This window comes from Puntigrus tetrazona, chromosome 3 (genome assembly GCF_018831695.1).
Source record: "Puntigrus tetrazona isolate hp1 chromosome 3, ASM1883169v1, whole genome shotgun sequence".
Lineage (NCBI taxonomy): Eukaryota > Metazoa > Chordata > Actinopteri > Cypriniformes > Cyprinidae > Puntigrus > Puntigrus tetrazona.
The window spans coordinates 22,121,183-22,146,949 of NC_056701.1; the positions used below are offsets into that span (position 1 = coordinate 22,121,183).

General features: G+C 38.0%; 1 protein-coding gene across 4 annotated transcripts in view; it reads left to right on the forward strand.

Annotated features, from left to right (window-relative positions):
* Positions 1-3,707: 3,707 nt before the first annotated feature.
* tanc2a (tetratricopeptide repeat, ankyrin repeat and coiled-coil containing 2a) overlaps positions 3,708-25,767 on the forward strand; it is a 132,103-nt gene continuing 110,043 nt past the window's right edge. For all 4 annotated transcript variants that reach the window (XM_043233878.1, XM_043233880.1, XM_043233876.1 and 1 more), the window contains exon 1: positions 3,708-3,829. The gene's annotated coding sequence lies outside the window, so the exon portion shown is untranslated. The remainder of the gene's footprint in view (positions 3,830-25,767) is intronic.

Here is a 25,767-nt window from a genome sequence, read left to right on the forward strand (position 1 = left end):
AAATAGCAGTTCCCAACTCATTGTTCAATGCTGAGTATTGTTTCACCATTTATCAGTCACCTTTTGATAGCTACATTACAGAACCAGTTTAGTTTAGTTTTCATAGTCTAGTTATAGTCTTGCCTTGTTTGTTTTCCGTGTTTTGATTCTCGCCTGTGTACTTCAGATTTGTCTGGATTATTGCTCGTGTTTTCAGATTACCCTCTTGCCTAGCCCATTTGGATACTGTTTGCTAATCGTTGGATTTGTGTCTTCATCATACCTGTTTACTTCCGTTTAGACCCTGCTTCTTTTCTTGACCATGTCTATAAATAAAGGCTTGCATTTGGATCTACCCTTCTTTTGGCTCATTGGCTCTGTTACAACAACAGTCCAAAAATTTCAACATATTAAGAAATTAAAATGTTATATAAATCTGGTGTGAAATGTTTATAAATAAAATATATACTTTATTTCTGCTGACTATGCTATTGCTGTTTTTAGCATTTCAAATTAGATTTTAATTTTAATTTTAATTGTATTTAATTTTAGTAAATGCGTTGTGCCTATTTATCATTTTAATTATTTTTAAGTATATGTAGTTTTTCTTTGTAAACAAAAAAAGGAGAAATAAATAAATACAATTTTTTTAATTTTAAAATGTTAAGCAAAGTAGGCAAAGTAGTCACTGTTTATTAAAAAAACAATGAATATTTAGCCTGTAGTGTCTAATTTTTGTCCTAAAAGTAAACTCAGGGTCAGATTAACAGATAGACATCCAGTGAGATTATACTCCAGGGTGGAGGAAGTAGCATGCAACATGCAGCCTTGCGTAAAGGAAATTCAATTTAGATTATTGCACCGGCCTGCTTTTGCCACCCGTGGGACTAAGGAGCTTGAAAATCACAGACCTTTGTGAGTTTAATAAGGAGCTTTGGTCGACTGCAACGTATAATCTCAATGTTGATGAAAAGCACAAATGTGGCGACACACCTAAGTTTGTTTGTTCGTTTAATTGTACGAAGCAGCTCACCGCAGGCCCGGGCAGCTCTGTTGTGGAGTCTGAACATGGGAGATCTCGCTTTGATGTAGCCTTGAGGATTTATTGATAAGCGATTGCTTGTGAAAGCTTATGAAGAGCTGTCTCATTCGTCAAACGTGCATCCAGCAGAGCCAGCCTTTCGATTGGAGCTCAATGATCTCATAAAGCCCCATTTCTATAAATGGGAAATGGTTCGTCTGTTACCTAATATCTACCTCTGCAGACGTTGATGGAACAGTTGTCTTCGAGACGTTGGCAGATAGTTTTGGCTGCGTGGATGGGGCCTCCTGGGAGTTTTGAGTTTCATTTGCAAAATCTGGACAGTCTAATCATGGAGGTAATACAGTGTGAAGCAGAGGCTGGTTTCACTTTCTCTGAATCTGCCATAAAAGCATTTTAGCAGCATTTACGGAATGAGTCTGTGCAGAGAAATGATTGCACGGTTCTTGGCACGCTTTATCCTCTAATGTCAGGAGATGCTTTTACGGCAACAAGAGGATTTTTCCAGCAGTTTAGATACACATTTGCCAGCTATCGGATTCACAATTTTCACTATATACTTGCCCTTTGATTCATAATCTATTGGCAAAAACGATGCCGTACTTCAGGGAGAGTCTGACTATGAAACTCGAAACTCAATATGAGACTCAATATGAATGGGGTAAAAATCTTTTCAAAGAGCATCGCTATCAGCCCATTTTACATTACATTTACATTTTACTTACAATTATAGTTCGCTTTAATAGCCATAACAACCACAAACACTTAAGGAGACATGGTAACATTTCCTTATTGTTTCCAATAAAACATTGCACTTAAACTATTACACGAACAAGCCTCTAAAAGACATCTGTCTTATTTAGGAAGTTTAATGTTGTTTTATATGTCCAGATGGCTGGGCTTTTAAGCTACTATTTTAAATTAAACGGTAATTTATTGGTGCTTGTGAAGACAACCATCACTGTTATTGTTGCTCATAGTTATGGTTAAGGATTTAAACCAGCTGCATTTCTAAGTACTGGTGAATAATTCACATTGTTTATGATCGACATATGACAAAATGGGTAAAAAAAATGTAAGACCTGACTGCGTTGGTAGTCCAAGTCCATGACATGTCTGAGGTGGTCAAAATGAGGAAATCTGATCGGAAACATTTTGTTTTCTGCATTAAATTTGCTTCCATTAAGCAGCCATTCCAGCGTGTGTAACGTCTCAGAGATTCTGCCAGCAAACCCATCCAGTTGACATATCAATCAGAGCAGTTAGACTTTTACTCAATTAAGTGTTGGCACTAAGCAACTGGAAATCTAATCTATTCCGCATTAGGCTGTTTCTTTGTTAATGCTTTGTCCAGTGCATCCGACAGGCCTCGTCTCACCGTGCCAGAGCCATCTAAGATGTGTATTCTTCAAAGCGGCTAGATGTGTGCAGTAGGTCTGATTTTCCATCTTTAATCCGAATCACATCAGTGACAATCACATTATGATTCTGACGGTTCTTAAAGGCCTGTGTTTGTGGTTTATTGTATGCAAACACTTTTATTGTTTGCTTTCTGTCTGTTTAAATGAATGATACATTCACGTGAAATACGTGTGAATTTTCACTTTTGTGAGTCACAGTGATGTCTGAAGGCAAACTACACAAGCTTTGTTTTTCTGGGTTCGTTGGCATAGAGAGTTTCTTAAAAAGGTATAAAGTGCAAATTAATTAAATCCATGTATGGCCTTATGCCCTCAGAGGCAGCATTTTACTGAGGAAAAAAATGCTAATTCTTTGTTTTATCCTTTGATCAAAATAATTACTAGAAAACAGATCTTAAATAAAGCACATTTTATACAGTAGCCTGTTCTCGCTCAGTTATTTACAACTCTCAGCCCTTAGATATTCAGAAAGTGTCATGAATTATAGGCTAGTCTATAATCCATTAATACCCTTTTCATGCTTAAATGTTAAGTGTCAGATATAAAGTGGAAAACATGAGTAATGATGTATAGGTTGGTATTAACACCAGAAGGGCCTTGATGCCTGTAGGCACGTTTGAGCAACAGAAGATCAGATAGGATCAATGACTAAACAAACCAAAAATAGTTGACACATTAATTCATACCACGGCCCCAATTGTAAATATGTTTCTTTTACTTAAGGTAGTTAAGAGAACTCAAGAATAACTATATTTAGATGTATGCCTTCTCATAATTATTTCAATAACGTAAGATAAATAAATAAATAACAAAAACAAACTGCAGTTTTTTTTTTTTAAGATTTAAGATTTAGATCTACATTTCTTAATTATTTATATATTTTAGAAACTCTACAAATAACTAAGCTGTAGAAAATATTGAAACACGGCCAGCATTTATCTATGATTAATTATTCTGCATTACAGCTTTAATCCAAAGCGTAGCTTGCGGAGAACGCGAGGCAGACGTATACCCCACCCCCTCATGAATAATGCACACTAGCCCCGCCCCAAGCGCAGAAGCTGTAGCAGAGCACCCGTATGCGCACGGCGTCTTCATATGATACCAGATCCGCGTCCTACAGTAGATAGACACACTAGTCCTTAATTCTGCGGCTGCACTCTTGAATCACGGTGATCCCCTGATCACAAACCCTTTGCATTTGCTATGTGCTGACCGGTAGGCACGAAAACCAGGAGTTACTGTTTAACAGGAAAGGAAGCCGAAGGACGAAGCGTTTACACTTGGCGAAGGTGTTCTTCATCTCCAGCGCTTCCCACTATACGGACACCAGAGCAAAAGAGCAGCGGATCCTCCTCATCCACACGACTGCATATCAACATAACGGGTAGGTACAATCTCCAGAGGACTACCTAGCATAACGTTCAGCTAGTTGACGTGGAATGGGCGACGGTTACTCGTCGTTTCCGAGCGGCGTTCATCGTATTTGATGAATCAATTAACCATCCTATTTATTTACAACGTTACGAGTAACGGCGGAGTGCTGGGAAGACAGACTTTCAGCTTCAATGTCTCTCCTTGGAAATGCTTGCATGTACCTCCCATAGACGGAGATACAGTCGGATCTTATTTGGCAATAGTGTTGCGCGTGCAGGGTATGGCACAGACGCATGGCAGGTTTAGTGCGTGCATTGTTAAATTATATATGTATATATGTTTATGTATATATATGTATACATATGTGTAATTCACTACATATGTGTAAAGATGTGAATGATATACATATCATGGATATGTGTGTGTGTGTGTGTGTGTGTGTGTGTGTGTGTGATGATGCTGTTTTAGTTTTTTTGTACAAATTTACATATTACTCCAAAACATTTACACAAAGGTCCTTTATTGTCATAGCAGCATGTAAACATATGACTGGGGTTTCCAGTTCTTCTGGTTCATGTTAATATTTGTTTAAATACCATTATATTAAGTAGGGTAGCCCTGTTTTGTTGTTATTATTATTATTATTATTATGAAGAGAATGTGTTTGTATATCATTGGACTGTGGTGTGGGAAACCCTCCTTACGAGCAGCCCATAATTATTGCATGCATTTATTGCAAATGCATGCAAAATCCATGCGGCGAATAATACGGCATCATTCCTTCTGCATCAGCATTGACTGGAGCACAATGACGGAATTCAGTTCACAACTGTGTATTGACGTTTTTGGCCTCATTGGCCATCACTCATTGGCTTTCATGCAGTAGATCACCAGCTTTACCACCACCCTGATTTTAAGGAGGCTTTGCCAGGTGTGGTGCCACACTTTGAACTTGAGTGCCAAAGAATTTACCTAAACTTATCATTGGCTCATAAGCACATCCTGATGATGCCCGCTTGATTGTGGTTTTTAATATAATATCCTTATTCCAACAAAGGCTTTTAATTTTATACCTCATGTGAGTGTCGTTTACGTCTTCACAGACTGTTATCCCTTCTTCAGAGAGACTTTGCATTGATGCATAATCCAAAATGATCCCTAAAAATAGGTGCGGTAAGGGTCATCCACGCGTTCCTAGAAGTGATTAGAATGCTTAATATTTAATTTCTACGTGATTAGTTGTCCATAATAACAGCTGTGGTGAAGTGATTAGGGATTTCCGCGTGCCGTCTGGGTTTTGGGGGCTTGAGACTCTTCCACAGAAAATCATCTCAGCTGTGTCTTAACCCCGGCAACTTCCTTGGTCTGGGGGGCATCAGCTGAGAAAATCACACAATCGTAATTAAACGCTGTACACTGATACACCGGCTGGCCAGTATAGTCTGTGTGAACGTAGGATGAACAGGCCCAGGGGTCCTTAACTAAACACCAGTGAAGTAGGAGAACTTTTGCTCTTGTTTTGGAGAGAAGAGGTATTTGACAGGTATATTTTCTCATACGCCACATTGCATTCGCAAGACAAGTGAAATTTAATTCGAAATTGAAGGAAGCATGAAGGGCCAGGAGGAACTGACAGATTTGACACAGCTTAAATTGGTTTTCCCAAAGTTAATTTCAGGCCGTGTTGTTTTGACCTCAGATGACAAATAGTGTTGCCACATTTCAGATCAAATCTTGGGGATTTGTCTTTCATAACTTCCTTTTTACGCAACTGAAGAAGAATTCTCTGAAGCTCTTGAAACCTAGGAGCCCTTCAAGCGTGCTAGAATTTGTTCTGCGCTCTCGACTGCAGTCTTGTTTATGTTGAATGTCCCGCACGGTGATCTATGGGGAAATTTTGGCGTAATCTCATTCTCATAATTTAAAATGAGCATCCTGCGTCATCTGCTGGTTATTCGAGTATCAGACAGGAGGGTCCGTCACCAAGGCAACAAGTCACCACAAAGCTGAGCATGCCAGGTGTTGCTCTTTAACATTTGTCCCTTTGAAGCTTACGCACCCCTATGGGGACCTTTTATGGGGTCTGTTTTCGGCCTTTTTGCTGCACTTGGCCAGGCATACATTGTTTCTCTGCTTGACATGTGAGCGTAGCCAGGATGCTAGCTGAGTACGGGTTTGAAGACCCCCATGAGCTTTTATTGCATATTTGTGAGGACCTACGAAAACTATTATTCACAAAGGTGATCAAATAAATGCTTAATACAGCTTAATATTCTGAAATATCCAATAAAATGAACAAGCTATTTCAGGTTTAGCAATACAATAAGACTTGTACAACAGGTTCGCCTTTTAAATAAAAAAATTTCTAAGAAAATTCTATTGTTCCTTAATGTTGAGTTGTACAATATTAATATATTCTTGTCATAATTTCTTCAAGTTAAAGGTTTAGGTGTATCTGATTTTTTTTTATCAAATAAAATAATGGCCACGCAGGAAATGCAGACTTTTTTTGATTTAACGTTCACCATCTATTAAACTTTGAATTTGAAGTGTACAGCCCTGCTTTTGATTTTATTCATCAAAATTTTCTGAAATGTGTAACTCCATCATCTTTTTCCACATTTTAGAATCGAAACGGCCATATGTTTGTGTGAAACTGGCCTAATACACAATATGTCTGTGGAGTTAATCAAAAAGGCAAAGTCTGCAAATGTAATAAAACAGAAGGCCTGTGGTAAATAAATGGAGTTTGGACCCTTGATTTTTTGCTTTCTAGACCAGGTTCACCTTAATTATGTGAGAAGTATCAGATGTATGGTGTGGTGTGCAGCTGTAGAAACCCAGTGTGATTTAAACACGTTGAAATGTCTTGCCTCATCTACTGCCGTGTTCATTTTTGCTTTCAAGTGTCATGTTTTGCCTTAAATGTCTTACTCCACTCACACAGCCGGGCATTAGGCTATTTTTGAAATTCCCGGCTTGGTATTGGGGGTTTAATCATCAAAATGATTTTCTGATGCCTGAAAGATTCAGTCATCAGCCTTATCAGGATCCTCAGTGATGTCTATCTGAGCCAGCCAGAAACAATGCTGAAAATAGAATGGTTTGATACCAGACACGTCTTTTCCAGCAGACTGTGTTTCATATGATCTGTTGTTTGGAAAAGCTAGACTCGCTCCCAAACCCCCTCCAAACCCAGTTATGCTGGCTTCTTGTGCTTTAGATGGTACTTCTGCTCTGCCTTTCATCAACATCACATTGGGGTTTTGGGATCAGATTCTGCAGTGCAGGTGGGTTTCGTCTTATCACCACCCTGATCCTGAAGAATTCTGAACTCTCGGGGCGCCTGAGGTCTGTCTTCAGACTCTTATTTTCTCATTTCTCTCATACATTCCTGTGGGTATGATTTAATTAACCTATTTGTCAGTTGCACTCCGCTCTCTCTGATATCAGCGATGAAGCTACGAAGTGACTGAGGAAGTCTGGGTCATCAAACGTCAGGGGCAGAATCAGTGTTTGTTTTGGCTCACTGCTGTGCCATTGTCTTCTGTGAGTTTATCCCAGCGTTCAAGCCGGCGTTGGTTGGTCAGTTTGTTCCATAGAGACGGGAGTTTTCATTAAGAAAACATCTAGATGATTTTGTTCCCAGGGATATATAAAAACTCTCCTGATGAAGCTCATGAAGCTCAACTCGTTGACATCACCAAGGCTTTGCTTTTGGTTTGGCTGTTGTTTGGTTGTCTTGGTGTTAGGTGATTTATTTTTGCTGTTTTGTGCAATGTTGCAGGAAAACAGAAGCAAGCTTTCATTGCCACTGTGATTCGAGGAAAATGGTCTTAGATTAACGTAATGTCTGTCTGATGATTTAATTGGATTCAGTCTCATTTGTTGTCGGATAATTGTCAAGAATGGTATGACCTTTTATGGAAAAATTATGTGAAAGATGTGGATATTTCCTATTGATATTTTCTACGTAATGTTAATTTCTTTGCCAGTTATTTTTTATGCAGTTTGCATTAAGTAGTAATGTAGTAAAACGCAAATAAGTCAAAATTAAGTGAAATATTGCCGCGGGTGCCTAATATGGATAGCAAATTGCCAAAACTTGAATTTTGTTCACATACCTTCACTTGTTTGTTGTTTTGAGGGGTGATCTAAATATTTGCAGTGTTGAATCAGATGAAAAACTGACAGGCGTGTGCTGCCGTTCTGAAGATGTTTTTTGCCCTCCAGGTCTTTGAACCGGTCACGTGACTGAAGACATTGTAAAACATTGTATTCTTTTGAAAAAGCTTTTTTAATCCTACAGCAAAAGTCATTGGGGTCCAGCATATTTATTTTCGGTTTAAAGCTGTGCTTGAACTATCCCTTTAAATTCTGGTGTACTTGGAATATAGTGCACAAGTCACACAGGCCATTTCCTGCACTTTATTTTGAATCTTGACAGCTCGTCATCACTCAGTGTCAATATATTCAAAGGAGTGCGCAGATATTCCCCACAAATTCATGTTTTGTTGGTAAAAAAAAATCATACTGGTTAGACCAATGTGAAGGTGAGTAAATAAGCAATAATGGGTGAATTTATTTCTTTAAACAAAAGTGCATTGTTGACTGAAGGCGACCAGGACGCTTGTTCACAAAGTGTGAATACGAGCACCTTCAACCGAAGCCACATCATTTTCCTGGTATATTTACCTAAGAAGTCTGGTTTGTAAATCTTCTAAATTCAACAACCTGTTTAACTTTCCTTGTTTGCTCATGTACAGCATCCAGCAGTTCCCACACTTTCTCCCTGTTGAGTGGAAAGTTAATTTTCTCTAGCATTCGGTTCTCTTCTCGAGTGCACTTCACCATAAACAGGCGCTAAGACCTCTTAATGGCCCGGTGTCTGACAAACTCGTTTGTCCCTTTAAATCCAGTTAATCCGGATGACGTTTTACACCACGGACACCAGTCGGTTACCTACAAGTATTTGTTTACTTGGCGTGAGCTGTTTGCTATGAGAAGCACCTCTTGAGTGGCTTACACAAGCAAACACAAGCATGTGACTTGAAATACCCTAACCACTCATTCTAAACAGGCTTTTTATTACTTTTTATTGTCAGAGATAGTAGATTAAGATAACAGTTCTTGTTAAAAGAGGAGACCGTAGACATTGTATAGACCTTGGAATAGATCTCATTTAGCATCTGTGACAGGAAACAAGCTTTCTTCGATAATGTTGAAGACATAGCTGTGACTTTGTAAGGCCGAAGCGTACTGTACTGTCACCTCCAGTGGAGAGGGTGACTGGAGCCCTCTGATGTGATATGATGGTTTCTTCTCCTCGACTTGCACACACCATCTCCTCCTCGATGTGGTGTTAAGACGAATGCGTCTCTGCAAGTTTGCAAGTTTCCATTGTGTTATGCCAGTGGCGTGTTTTGCAACGGCTGCAGGTTAACTGCTGGATCCATCTCTGATCTGACAGGCTTTCTCTGGGTGAAACAAACCACCCAAAGAAGCTTAGTTCAGTGTGAAGTCTACTATATCTTACACTCACTCCAGCTGTTAGAACGAGAGCTTGACTTTATACTAGTAATTTATATATATATATATATATATATATATATATATATATATATATATATATATATATATATATATATATATATATATATATATAATGCTCATAAAACAATAAATTGTTTGCATCTGAATTAATTTACACACACATTTTTAGCAGTCTGTTGGAGTTAGCAATATCAAATGATAAATTAATTAATTTATTGCATAGCTGCTAGCAGATGGCCTGCGATTTTAAATATCTGTTAGGCACACATGCATATCTCACATTTGCTCATTCTGCTGATGTTGTGCCTCTATATTTGCTGACTCGCATGATTCAGGCTGTTGGTCAAACAAAGGCTGACGTTTAAGTGATGATGAAAAAATCATTGCCACCGGTTTAGGGTTCTTTTGTTCTTTGTTTTGCCCAGCGCTCCACAATCAGCCATTGAAACCCGGAGTTAAGCAAGCAGAGCAGAAAGGAGAAGTGGAGGCTTTTCAAACATGTGTGCTGTAAATCTGCGCTGCTCTGTTGTGTCAGACAGTCTGAGTCATTGTTGTGGCAGATGTCTGTCCAGGCACCTTTGACCCCTTTGCTTGAGGCCACAGTAACTGCCCTGTCTGGAAGGGCTGGAGAGAGCCTGTTAAACAACAGGCTCTGTTTTACATTTAAAAGTGTTGACATGTTCCAATTAAGATGCAGATGTTGTCATTCTTTTTGTCTTTGCTTTTCTGGCTTCCGAATTTAACATCGTTCACCTCTCTTAAACTGTGAAAATGCGTGATGTACATAGTGTACTAGAGTATTAGTGAGAATTCAGGTCTTCTTTTCATACGCAGCTCATTAATTCAAGTTTTTTCCATATTCATTAGTGCTAATATGCCATCACCACCTGGACCAGCTGGTGACAGCCGTGAGTGAGGATGTGTGTGTGTGTGTGTATGTGTGTGCAAACACTTGCAGAACGTTTGACTGTTTTAAGCCTACCCTTAATTTGATTCTACACCATCTCCTGCATTCTGTTAGAGTATGTAGTGCACGGACAAAAAAATAGCTTCTTAATATTCTAAGTATTCTACCAATTTAAAATAATTGTTTTCTGTTCGAATGCATTTTAAAATGTAATCTATTCCTGTGATCAAAGCTGAATTTTTAGCGTCATTACTCCAGTCTTCAGTGTCACATGACCCTTCAGAAATCTGTCTAATATGCTGATTTTCTGCTCAATAAATATTTATCAATGTTGAAAACAGCTTAGTAGTTATATATATATATATATATATATATATATATATATATATATATATATATATATATATATATATATTACAGTCAGTTTTGATTACTTGAATGCATCCTTACTGAATTAAAGTACCACAACACTTTTTTTTCACCGTAGTACTATAATTCAGATTACTACATTCACCATGTTGCAGTTATCATGTGACCTACAATGTCAGTCATGTTGCATTTCCAAATATAACTCTATAACTACTATAAATACTAATTTGATTTTTACTGAAGTGTCTGCTTCAGAAATGTAGGTGTTTCCTTAAATTGTTCATAAACAATAGGCATATTTTGACTTTACATTCTGTAGAGTTGGGAAGTAGAAATATTTGTTTGTTAATTTAAAAGAACCCTTGAAATGGCATGAACAACCTAATTTACATTTATAATGACATTTTAAAAAGCGGATATCTGAGAAAACTCCAATGATTTTAGCAGAAAAGAAACGTTGTGTCAAAGCGAGTTGTTATATTTTGATGAAGGATTTTTTTTTTCTTTGAAATAATATAAGCTGATGCATCATTCACACTAACACCAGGAGTTCAGGTTTGCTTTCACAATTTGGCCACGTTAGCAAAATTTCTGTGAAATTTCACAAGCAAAAACTTATTCATTGTCTGTCAATAGCAACCAAGCAAATTTCAGTCGGTCTGTTGTGAAAACTGTGTGAGTCAACTATTATGCCTCACTGAAAATTCCTGATCACATGGATTCCTGAGACTGGATCTTGTCCATGAAAATTCAGTGGTACAGCGGTAAATCTGTCTGTTGCTTATTGAAACCAAGAAATCAGATTGTATTTTTTTTTTAATAGTGATAATGACCTTTAGATATGACCTTCACACACTCCCAGAAGGCAGTGTGCCATGGCTGCTATTGTTCTCCTCTGTATTCGATGCTTCCCGAAATAAGACACCTTTGACCTCTGCTGTGACCGTCTGTTCCTTCTAGGAAAATGCCCATTTAGAAACAAGACCCTTTAGGTGGAAGGAACAAACAGGAAGGCTGCCTCGACTTCTGTTCGACGCAAAAGAAGTGGGTTCTGTCTTTATTAAAGAGCCAAGAGTGTGAGAAGATCTCTCTACCGTACAACATCTGTTTCCTCTGAAGATAATCTCAGGCTTATATGATCCTCAAACGGACAGCTGTTTGACTGAGAGTACAGAAAAGACTGATTTACCGCTTTCTTCTAGAAGTCTCCTTAGGGAAGCGTCCAGGCGAGGTGCTCTGTCATCTTTGTGTAAAACAATGCTAGGTACGCTAACAGAGCCTTCAATGTTGCGCTGTATTGAATAACTGTGGCTTTGCAGGACTGCTTTCACCTCAGTGCTATGGATTATCAACACCGTGAAGCTATGCTGGAGATGTTAGCGTGTATGACTCAGATGTAATACCATGTATACAGTAACACCTGAGGCCTGGATTTAAGTTTTCGCATCAAGCGGTTTGATGGATAATATGGCACTCAAATGTGATGCCTTGAGCTAAGCAAGTGATTTGTGCAAGTAGGACGCTTTCCTGGATCAACATCCTTTCTTGAACCTCGAACAACTTTCCTGTCAAACATTCAAATATAAATAATATGTAATATAAATATTACATACTTTAATTTAGATGTATTATATTGGTAAAAATATGTATATATTAGATTTTGCTATTATTGTTATTTATATACTTGGCCATTAAACACTAGGCTATCCCTAAAAACAGATAATTATTGTTTTGATAAAGATGTTTTATAATCATAAGCCTAAACCATAACATCCGAGGGCACTGATTGGCTGATTTATTTGTTATTGCAGATTTTAATTATTTTGGATTCACTTTTTAAAAGATTAACTTTTATTTTTGTAATTTTTGTTTTTTTGGATTTTACTCATTTTATGACTTTTTGAAATTATTATTATTATATTTAATCATTTTAATATTTTATTTATTACCATTTAAGGATTTCAGTTAGATTTTTAGTTCAGCTTTAGCTTCTATTTTATATTTTATGCTTAATCCTTTTTTTAATTAGTGTACATCATCTCTTTTTTGTTTGTATTTAGTATATTTTTAGTATATCTTAAATATTTTTTATATCTTAGTATATATTTAGTATATATAGTATAAGTATATAAGGGTCGTTGTGGATAAGACTTTTGAATAGGCTAATTTTAAAATACCAAAAATATGGATATGTTTGGCCATTTTACAAACGTTTGGAATGTAGTGTACACATGCCTTTATAAAGAAAAGTAAAAATTTGACATTTTAGTGTTTTTACACTTGCGTTAATAATACATAGCCTTAAAAAGTCATCTGGGGCGACTGTAATATATCTCAAAATTCACATTTTCATGTATCATTAGGACTAGTTGAACACATATCAGTAAGTAGATAAACTGATGAAGAAAGACAAACTTTAGTGCCCTTTCATTTTATGAATACCATTATTTTACAAGTTTATTCTATAATATCAGAGTCTCCTCGTAATCCAGTTACAATACTGATTTTTACTTCAAAAGCAAAAAAACTGAATTAGCATTTATACAGATATTACACATTCAGCAATAGCATAACACTGATTAATATTTGAGGCTAAACTGATGGATATTTGGTTATGAATTTAGTGTAATTATTGCCATTTGTTGGTTACCCCACATGACATGGGGTCGCCCCAAATGATAAGAAAACCACAGGTATAAAAATTTCAGTTAAAATGTTCACAAAAGAGTTCAAGACGAAATAAAATTTAACTCTTTTTATTGAAATAACATTTCAACATTTAAATATAACAAATCAGAAGGACATTAACATTTAAACAATTTTATTGCAACACACATTAAATGCTTCAAGAACTCAAGAACTTAAGAAGCTGAGTAAAGAATCTCTTTTTTGGAACCTTTTTGATTCATTGGACAGGGACTAACACTACTTGCGCCTCAATTAACCTTTCAACATTCAAATATCACAAATAATTTATTTTTCTGGACCCATTTAGCCACATAAGGCAGTGATGAACACAACTTGCATTTCTCTAAGCTGAGGTATTACTGAACTTCACCCAATCTTGGAGAGTCAGCTTTGAGAAGCGTGATGTTGCTGGCTCAGGCTCAGAGATCACAGCATGCACATCTTTTCTGTCATAGAAAATTTAATCTACAGTTTGTGGCCACACGAACAGGTTTTTGTCACCAGATTGTAGCATACAGTTGACCTGCACTTCTTCTCCCTCAACCGCAAGCACTTGGCCAACATAAGGCTTTTCATCATAAATGACAACAACAAACTTGCCACAAAGATCTAGGTTTTCTTGTTCCCTAGGTGGTTGAGGAGGAGAGCTTGGGAGATTCTCAGTGTTGCACACAGTGCGTCTCACTCTCAGGTCTACTGTTACGGGCTTGTAACAAGGGCATGGACTCTTCTCTGTTTTCCTACAGAAGCATGAAACAGTCCTGTGAGTGATCTGCGAAGGCTGGGAAGACCAAACCTGGTGTATTTTAAAGGTGCCCTTCACAGCCTCCAAATTGTCAGGAATTAGCTCATCACACTTTTCAATGCTTTCTCTGTTTACCCAATAGTGTGTGATGCTTGAGCCTAATCTTGTGTTCAGCATCTCATAGAGTTGCTGTGGTGTCTGAAGTTCACCACCTCGTTGGACAAAGCGATCTGCTTCTCTTTTTATTGCCCCACCAATCCCATCTGGGGCCCCTTTCCCATGAGACTTTTCTGAATAATTCCAGGTCACCTTAGTGAACCCAGAAAGGAAAGGGACAGTACTGAGGAGGTAGAAGTTGTTTTTATTCGGTACTGTGTAACCGGCCCATCACTCTGAATGTGGAGGGTTGTGATCTGTGGAAAGGTTTCACGAAGCTCTCCTAAGATGGGCTCTAGATGTGCCCACACCGCCCGCTCGTCATGGCGCAGGCTGTCAGAGAGTGTTGCATAGGACTTTGTTCCATGCACAGTGTACAGGACTGCTGTGTGGATAGTCGCTTGCTGTCTGCTACCTCCAAAGTGAAATGCCTGAACCTCTGTGTTCAGCTTACATGCATAATTCTCTGAGAAGTCAACATGCAGAACAGCTTCACACCCTGTGATGTTTTGTTTAAGGTAGCGGAACTGCTCTGCCTGGTGCAGCCAGTTAAACTGATGTATCGCCAAGGAAATCCTCATTTTGAGGTGGAGCATCCACCACCACACCCCCTTGGACTCTCTTGCTGCCCCTCCACTAATTCTACACCTGCTGGATCTGGCAGAGTGTTCTCTATGGATTGAGGTGTCAGGTCCAACATTGCCTTCTCCCTCTTTCTTCTCTCCCTGTATCCTCTGGATGCAGCCTTCCACTTGTTTCTCAGATTATTCCTCTCCCTCTCTGATAAGTCATCTGACTTCACATATGGAATCTTTCCCTCATGCTTTCTTCTTTGGTAGCTGAAACAATAGTGTACAGAGTTGTTCATCAACAACAAGATACACATTCTACACCTGTGTCCTTTCCTCCTTATCCTGAACCTACTCTCTTTAGAGAACAGCTGTTTGGTGACCAATGTTTAATAGCTCATTGTAGCATACAGTCTAAACTGTTTATTTGATCTACCCTGGTCTCCTACTTTCTGTAGCTCTAGTGAATCTAGCTCTTTTTTCTTTACCTCTCTCTTTTCCTTGCAAGATACTCTGCTCTTGCTGCAGGGTCGGAGTTGACTTTCTGTCTATAACGAGCAGTCTCTCTTTGCTTGTTAATCGTGCCATCTAGGAAATAGGTAAAATAGGTTAAAACTTGTTTAAAATGACTAATATAGTCACATAAATGGAATGTCATTCTGTATAGTTTTTTTACATTTTTCCTGTAGGATTGTACTACAACAAAAATTAATGCTTATCCCTATAAAAGGAATGGAAAATGGCTGAATTTAGAAAAAAAGATAAAATATACAAATAATTATGCTTAAACAATTAACTCTATGTATATAATTGATGTATAGAATATGAAAACTACAAATACAGGACATATATCTATAATTTAAAACACTCAGCAGTGGTCGCCCCACATGATACTTGGTCGCCCCATATGATGTTTTCAAGTTCATTCAAGTATAAGAGGCTAACAGTTAGCCTCAGAAACCAAACTAGCTTCTTCTAGTGATATGCCACTATCAAATTTATCATCAAAATATAGATTTTTGAGAAAAAACGTATAATTCACAGTTTTGGGGTGGTGCGCCCACATGATGACCAAAAGTGACTACGACATTACAGCAGTTAAAAAACTGCTTTTTCTTACTATATGAGAAAGACTGAGTTACCTTACAGTTGTTTCCAGGGGGTCTTCACTTGTGTCTGGCTGATGCAATATCCCATCCTTGAGATGTTTTTCAAAATAAAGGTCCCAAAATTGTGGTTTTTTGATGGTCGCCCCGGATGATATGGATAGAATCAACATAATTCGGACAACATTTGTTTGTATATCATGATAGAAATATATGTGCAAATGCTTTATAGTTTTGTCAATGGATGTAAAACATGTTTGAAATTATGCCAACTAGGAAAAGGGATATATTTAAGTTGATTTAAAGTGTTTTTAAACCAGTTGTCCTAACAAAAGTCAAGGCTGGACGGTCGCCCCATATGATGTTTTGGCACTTCGGATAGCAGAAAAATTATGAAAAACTTAAAAATTTGGATAAGTTAGAGTGGTTTAGTAGGTGAAGAAGGTATAACAAGTAGATGAGAAATTTTTATGTATTTTTTAATTTTTTCTGCAAAATAAAATTAACCCGGACAGAAAAAGGGGCGTCACGTCATTGACCCATAAGTATATATAGTATATTTGTATATTTAAAAAAACAAAAACATTTTATCTGACTTTAGCTTTATTATTTAATAGTTTTAGTTAACGATAATAACCCCCGATAAGAATGTTAGGCAAAACAGTTTGCTCTATTAAGGCTGGTCCTGACGAGAACTGACGATATAATTGGTGAATCCGATTCATGTAGATAGTGGAAGTACTTCTTATGTTATCTTTCACTACCTGCAGTATTTTTATGGTGTTTGTCCCATGATACCTCAACCCCTTAGTGTATCTACTGCACAGTTTTTCTGGTTCCCGTTTTAAACAGTGCTCTAGTGATTCATCAACTCAAACGGTTGTTTGTGTTAATATTGGCCATAAATGTTCAGGTCAGGCTAGGATGTGTGCGTTTGCCTGCTCACAGCCAACCATAAATGATGTAGTATATGAGTGGGCGTGTCCTCCACTCTGCTCATGTTTAATTCCTCAGTTAGCCGGTGACCCCGCCCCTTTCTGCAGTGTTGGAGCAGCATGTGCTGTTTATTATGCCGCTGAATGAAGAACCAGCTCCAGCGTGTCCTCATTCTGTCTCCTTCATTGAGAGAACGACCAATCAGCCTCCTCTGCTTCAAATCCGCAGATTTGCACGAGCACTCTTTGATATGACATTGCTTAGATGGCTAGCATACTTCTCTCCTCATGGTTTGTGTGAATTCATGCAGGTGGAGAAGCGGAGAGAGTGAAAGTGGAGGGATGGATGGATAGATAGATAGATAGATAACACCCTGTGCTTCACTGGAGTCTTGGACTCCCTCGGAGGAGCCGGTGGATTCCAGCACTATGCTGGATTATTAATGAGTGTCTAGCTGAGAGAGAAAACCCAACCCCAAGAGCGCACACATACTGAGAAAAAGGAGGGAGTGGCTGAGAGAAACGAGCGCAGGAAACGAGATAAAGAGAAGAAATCGCAATGAAAGAGTGTATCGCAATGGGAAGGAGATAAATAGAGCGACTGAATGCGCTACAAGGGCAAGGAAATAAAGTAAAACACAAATGCATTATGAACACGTAGCAGCGTTTAGCATGCGCTGGCTGGTCCACAACACCCAGCAGGCAGGTGAGATGGCAGCCAGTATGGAAATCAGCTCATGATAAAACATTCTGTGTTTGTGTGTGTTTTAGGGTGTGTCTTTGTGCGACGGTGGAAAGTAAAATGTGGCCGCGCAGTTGAATGTTGTTTACACTAGCTTCAATAAATGGTTCTGACTGCTTTTGTTAGCATGCACAAAGGAAACACAGCTATCTCATGGATGGAGATGAAACATTTATGAGTTCTCTCTCTGTTTCCCATCATCTTCACTCGCCATGATGTAACGCCATGTTGTTTAGACTCCCTTCATGGGTTAATACTCTCAAATTCGATCATCTTGTCGATTTTTGTCAGACACAATCCATCTGTTGATTACAACCGACAGGGGCTGTGAGACGTGAACTTTGTTACTTGTTACTGTCATTAATTGACCCCTTCATATAGCTCCATACCGATATGACCTTATTTTTGTTATTTTTGATGAAATCCGAGAGATTTTTTAACCCTGCATACACATACCATGTTCAAGGCCCAGAAAGTAGTAAGGACATTGTTGAAAGGGTCATTGGATGCCCATTTTCCAAAGGTTGATATGATTCTTTAGGGTCTTAATGAAAAGTCTATAACATATCTTCATTCAAATTTCTCAATAGTAGTGTAAAAACATCCTTTTTACCTTGTCAAAATCAGCTCTTTTTTTCCAGCAAGCTATTTAGGTTCATATTCCTTTAAATGTTAATGAGCTCTGATGACTCTGCCCCTCTCTTCCATGAAGTGATGAGCAAGCTGTTAACTACAGCCGCATAACTGGCTAACTAGCATATTATTAGGAAAGATTTGCAAAGATTCATGTACTTTCATACATCTTCTGCAGATGAAGCTGAATGGCGAACGATGTTGTTTACGCATTTAGGCACATCCAGGAACTGTGCATTCCCTTTAAAATGAAAGTAACGTTAATCCTCCGAGTCTTAAGTGGCTCAGATGTGGGGAGTTAATGACGACTGCTATATTCATTATTGCATCCAACAACTAAACACTCCAATCGCCTAATCAGAGACATTCTTGTTTTCCCCTGCACCGGAGTCAACACAATGGCAGACATCTCAGCTCAGGGCAGGTCTAAAGTAAGACCGCCTTGTCAGTCAACAGTTATGGGAGGGGCCTGTGCAGAACTATATCTTTCTGACCGGAATCTCAGAACGATTTGAGAGAGAAGATTTTTAAATATTTTAATTGACAGATTATTAAGAAAGTGGTTGACTTTGGGATTATGTATCCAGAAGTTTGAAAATGCTAATTTTCAGGTTTTAAGACACTTTCCAGTTGTACTCTGTTTATTTTCATCATTCACACAGTGAAACAATTATAATGCCTCTCTATTCAGGTATGCAACACTCACTTTTCGCAATCTAATCAGCAACTGATTGATAGCCGTTTCACCCAAAAGCATGCCACAGTATGGTAGTAAAGTGGGTCGAATCTTCTCTTTTTTACATAAAGGAAAAATATCTATAAAAATGAGTTGTTGGTATAGAGAATTATCACTGCACAGATCATCCCTGAAGAAGTGTGGAGAAAATGACACAAAGTGCTTAAACCAGAAGAGCCTGACCTGTGGAAAAAAAATGCAAGGCTGAATCCTTCCTGGCAGCTTCAAACCAGATGTACATAAACCACTCTGATGAGTCAGCTTGATGTTTGGGGTCTTTCAGAGAGTAACAGCCAAGAGCTATTTATCAGCGTTTCCTTAAAGTACCTCATTGTTAGTCATCAGTTAGATGGTCGGCATTGTTAGTTGTGTTAGCTAGAAAGGGCCAATAAAACTTTTGAATCTTAAACGTCTTTGCCAGGCCAGGGGTCTTGCGTGTTGCGTTCCCTCTAATCATTTGCAAGGCAGTTTTACTGAATATTTCTTCCAGAGCTATAGCACACTCGCTGGCACATCAAAGATTGCTAGCATTATTGTCTCTTTGTTCTTTGGTTGGCTAGTTTCATGTGCTTTAGTTTCTCTGTAACGCTTAGGCACAATTTGAATTGTCACTAAAAAACCTTTTTTTTTATGCGCTCTGTACACAAGTCTGACTGTTTAATGTCAACATGAAATGACATTTGGAACCAATTTCACTTCCGCAATGTGTCTGACTTCTTAGTGAAACAGGAGAAATAGGAATGTGGTGTATTAGGGAAGTAAGAGGGTCAATTTATCTCGCTGCATGTTAATCCTTTAGGTCAGGGTTTTTCGAGCTATATTTTGAAATGTGTTTTGTTAAAGTGAACTGTAACTGGAGCAACCAAGTAACATGTTCCATCATGTAACTTGTAAACTTTTCTATCTATGACCTGTACAACTTTTCTCCTTTATTCATCCTCTTTTTGTTCTTCTCTGCTGCTCCTCCTATCTGTTTAGCCGTTCCTGACAGTGACAGTGCTCCCGCAAGGTAGTCACACCGGTTTAACAGCGGGGACAGGTGGCATGAATGGATTCACACATTCCAATGAGTTTCTTAGCCCAGGAAGATTAAGAGAAGGACATGGCAATGTAGTGAAACGTTACAATTTCCTCGTCTTGCAGTCACATTACAGAGCATCATTTTTGCTCCACCTTTTGAGACAAACTGTCTCCAGATAATTCAATGAATTTGCATATTTTCTCAGGCCCTGTGCCAAATGACAGGCACAGGTAGAGTGAATGCATCAGTTTTCAGACAATCGCAGAGGTTCCCAACCTCCAAGATATTTGCAATAAAAATCTTGATATTTTTGTCTCTTAGAAATGCACATTTGACAGTAGCTGGGATTAACAGTTGAAGTAGCTTGAGTTAGGATGCAGATGTAAATTTGTGGTCATTATCAAAAACAACATCTAGAAAAATACATTTAGATCACGAGTTAAAACCACACATGTAACGTAGTGCCATGGTAAAATAATTATATTGGTATTAATAATAAATACACTTCCCATGAAATAGGAAAAAGCTGAAGTCATTGGCAATAGGCAGGTGTAGCAAAATGTTTTAGGACCTGATGATGGTGATTATGATGCTGATGTAATTTATTAATTTTATTTTAAAACAACAGTTCAGTTCAGTTTTTTTGTAAAATAAATAAAATGCAGTGAGCCCTTTGTTTTGACAATAGCCAGTTAATTACTTCTTTTCAATACATGTTATTTTCTCAAAAGCACATTACACCGAAGTAATTTATACTCCGAGCACATAGAGAGATGAGTTTGTGTAGAGCAGCATTTGCTGCAGACTGAGGGACTCAGAGACACAGAAAACAAAGGATCATGAGCTTCTTGCATGTGAAAGAACAATGCCGTGCTTCGTCGGGAAACATGTAGCGCATATATAATTGTAGTTATCTCATGATTGAAGTTTTGTTTTATTAAGCACTACTATCCTACATCCAGAGTATGAATACATAGAATCACAGTTTGATGTTATCAAATGTTTACTGTCGCATTAGAGTGAGAGGAAAACAAATGGAAAGGAATGGAAGCTAAAAAGTGAAATACAAAGAGAAAAAGAACGAAAGGCAGAGAGAGGAAGAGAGAAAGCGTTCAAGGCACTGTTGTAAACAGCCACCTTCAGGCACTCAGACACATTGTTCTGATAAAGCTCAACTGTGACGCATACATGAGTGTGTGTGTATGTGTGTGTGTGTGACCGTTTTTAAACTACGTGCCAAACCTGGAGATCCTTATGCAGGCTTGCTAGCATTAGCCCTGGAGGCTGATAACATCTGGAGTGGCTCAAATCACCACCGTCCTCCCCCCGCTTCAGACTCCAGCGCTGGAATTCCTCCCTCTGCCATGGGGGGAACATTTAACATCTAATACCACTCGGGAATCACAGCAAAGTGGAGCATGATAGCAAACCCCATTTCAGCTCCGGAGAGCCCCTTTTGAAGTGGAAATTGTGTCCCTAGGAGTCACACGCCACCATAAAGTGGTCAAATGAAGTCAATGACCATTTCCTCATCCTCCATGGTGCTGTCATTTCTGGGTTCTTTTGAAGTGACTAATGATTTTCGGTCTACAAATAACAGCACGAGAACATGAAAGACACCATCTTCACACAACGCTTTTATAGGGCAGTTGACTGCCAGTAAAATGGTTGTATTAAAAATGTTATGTTTTTGAAACTTTGATTTTCATTGCTGACCAGCGTTTTTAATTTGTATAAGCTATAATATCAGATTCATGATCAATTATGAGCCATCTCAAAGTTATTTGCGTTACTTTTTTTTTTTCACTAGGTTATGATTAGGTAATGAATTGTTTATATTATATTATTTTACTGTAGTAGTAAATATGTATTATTACATGTTATATATTATATCTTACAACCTTAAAATACATTCAAATAAATTAATATTATTTTACAGTTGTATATATTAATATATCGTTTAAAATTTAATTTATTACTGTGATAAAGCAGATTGTCAGTATGTATTCTTAAGCGTCACCTGATCCATCAGAAGTCATTGTAAACATTTCTTATTATCATCATCAATTTTAAAAAGTTGTGCTGCTTAAAATAATGTTTTTGTTTTGTGGAAACCATGGCTTTTTTCGAGAAATGGAAATTTCAAAAGAATTTAAAGATGTCCTTACTGCCACTTTTGATCTAATGAAATACCTTTTTTTTTTGTATCGCTTGAAATGTATCTCTTTCTTTTGACCTTGTGACGTTTCTCTATTGTAGATGTTTCAACATTGTGCTCTTAAAGGCCTTTTGCTTCCCAGAATCCTCTTTCTAGCAGCACTTTACTGAAGACCGCTTTCAACTGAATGTTGAATAACTACGGCCTGACATCCTCCTCTGCAGAAACGCATAGAAATAGTCTCATGAATCGTGTGAAAAGAGAGAGAGAGAGGTGTTTGATCTGATGTCTGATGTTCCTGAGATGTGACAACCTCTCCTTTCTCTGAGACCCTTTATTTCTGTAGGGAAGAGAAGAGAAATGTCATTTTTTTCAGAGATTTCTCGGTCTTGTTCTCTCTCACTTTCTCTCCCAGTTGGAGAGATTTGTCCTTGTGAGGGCACAACGCTCTCCACTGTTTCAGCACACTGTGCTGGCTAAAAATACCCTCCACCCCCTTGGCTCAGCATCCACTGCCCAGTGTGGGCCAGAGAAAAGAACGAGGAAGGGAGACCAAAAGGCGCTGAGGGTGGGTGAGAGATAAGAAGAGGGGTTCGAGTGAACTCCAGCTCTTTCTTTTTAGTTCCTGCTGAGATTCTTCCACCCCCAGGTATGACGGCAAAATGCGGGGCTATTTTCGATGGAGATTTGTCATACTGAGAGCCTTAAACACCACCAATACAATGATGTGGGCGTTAGGCAATAACTCCAGTCTAACATTGTGTACTAGCCAGGTGTGACACAGCAACTTTCTAGTTTCTAGAGTAACTTTTCTGCCCACACTCAATATGAAAAGCATGTGTGAAGGAAGAGAGCTCGTCATCTGAGCTAGTCAAATTTAACGTTTGGGATTTCTCTGTGGATGAGCACCTGGTGTGATGTAACCGAATGAGATGTCATTATTATAATGATTTCATCCATAAACCTTTTCAAACATCGAATTTTGAGTAGAAGTAGACCAATAATAGGTTTTATGTTCACAGGACAAAACAAAGACACAAATGAATAAAAAAGAAACTTTGTTTAGATAATAATGGCAATAAGAATAATTGTTGTTGTTGTTATAAACATTAATTAAAAATGGCTGCATAAATATATAGTGCCATAAACAATAATATAATGTTGTTATTATTACTGATGATTATGTCACTACTACTAATAATGTTTTTGTTCCTTTTTGTAGTAGTAGTAGTATGTCCATTATGGATGTCTTAAAATCAGTTCTTAAAAATCAATATAATAAAAAGATATTATTGCTGAATCTACAGCACCATGTAAAAATGAATTATATAATAATCAGAGTTGGGTACAAAAAGTACAAAGTACACTTCATAAACCCAAGTTTGGGAAACCTGGATGAAATATAATGTTTAATGCACTTCATGTTGTTGTTGTTAATAACAACCAGTAGACTTTTTCTTACTCTTTGCATTTGTATTTTGATATGGTACATATTTAAATCAAGGTTATATTTAAATCAATGTAATAAATGAGTTGGGTCAAAAGTAATGAAAAAGTAATTGAATTATGATCTAAAATGTTTAATGTTAAGGATTACTTTACTAACTACAGTTAGTGCTGATCAGAATTACATTGTGGTTCTTGCGGTCTGAACTGACAATGAGACAAAATGTCTTCCATGAACAGTTTTGTTTGATTCACAAGCGTTAGCTCTGTTAATGAACTGAACCAAAAGCATGCAAACTCGCTAGTTACCAGCTTAAATCATTCAACGAAATAACATCTGGCTCACTTACTGATTATACTTCCATTAACTTGTCCTAGCAACAGCAGACAGTTTAAGGGAGTCGCTATGCTAATGGTAAACCCTTTTACTATTTTACGAGCATTTAATGCCCAAATGTCTTTCAAGGTCAGAACTGATGAATCGGAGAATCAGTGGACTGGAGGAGTCCTTCTAATGGACATGCTAATGAGTCTTTAATTGAGTTGTAGAAAGATGTCTCTGTTGCACCTCTCACCACAAATGAAGACATCTCAGGAGAGCGATCATGCAGCCGGTTTCTCAGAGGAATTCCTCCCATAGATCATCTGCAAGTTGCAAGTTAACTAAGATGAATCAAAGCATTAGCTTTAATTAAATGAAGACCACATGACTATCATCATATGCAGAAAATGATGTTGCCAAGAAAGTTACTGACGAGGACTGGATTTAAAAAAAAAAAAAAAAAAACGAGGAAAACTAAATGTAAAAGATCCACAATGGTGATCATTGTAATTGCTAAATGTAAACTAATTCATATTTATGTTGACACTGATGTTATATTCTGAGGATGGATATGACATGAGTTAAAGTTTCATCAAATACAAAGACTATTATTTTGTGAAAACCAAATGAAAAAGTGTGGTTTGTGATTGAAGTGTTACTTGGAGCAGTAAACTTCGCACAGAGCTTTGGGTGTGTCATCTTCAGGTTATTCAGGTCTTTTCATATCATGTCTTGTCTGTATTTTTGTCACATGACTCATTTCCCCTCTAGTTTGGTTGCAAAAGCCTTGTATTTTCTAGGTAATTTCATCACAATATATTCAGTTTTTAGTCATTTCCTGAGTCAGAAGATGTGTACGGGTAGTTGTTCCTGCCTTTCTTTCATACTATTATGAGATGAATGAACAACCCAACTCAGGCTATTTGGCAACCCAGCACTGTCTAAATATTGGACAGAACACACGCTGGGTTATTTTAACTCAGCTGGTTGGGTTAAACATGCTGGGTTGTTGTATCTAAGTCATCTGTTGGCTACATGATGTGTACAGGAAGTTGCTCCTGTTTCCAGTCTTGCATTATGTTATATGTTTTTTCCTACTATTATGAGATGAATGGATTCATATGACTCACTAACATAAGCTTAAATATCAACATATGTGTAGTTATGCGTACCAAAGTGTTGAACCTTCATAACTAGTAGCCTCAAGTACTAGCTTTCCTAGGCTTCTCGTTTAAACAGATTATGTGATTGATTGATCTGCATTTTGCTCGATTCAATGGGTCAAGCACTTAGTATGTGAGCAAACAAGCTTTTTCACATCTACACACACCTGGAGGAGCCTGAAGGATCTAGTTTCAGAGAAGATTTGGAAAGCGACCGTGACAATGGCTCATTTCAGGTTCGGCACAGGTACTCGAGACAGAATATCGCCGTGTTCCTTGCCAAGAGCCTTAGGTGACTGAGTTGTTATGAAGTTAGTGATGGATTTGCGGTTTCAGATACCTCTCTGTGTGTCATCTCTGTTTGTTATGATCCTTGCGGTAAAGTTCCTGCCTTCTCGACACGTCATGACATGATATTTATCGACTGTCTTTTTCTAGAGTGGAACCAAACCCTGAATGTTGTGGGAAGATTCATTTTGCATTGAATTATGGTTAGGTTTTGTAGTAGATAACATTTAGGTGGTTTCTTCCTGTCTAGAAAACCAATTCCTGGCCGGAATGAGGAACAAAGATAGCTAAAAGTCTAGCTTACCCAACAATTGGATCAAGATCACACTGTCCTCCTGGCTTGCATCTCACTGTGACCTTTGACCTTCTCTTTGCACATACAAGAGCTCGGAGGCTGACCTACATTGTCAT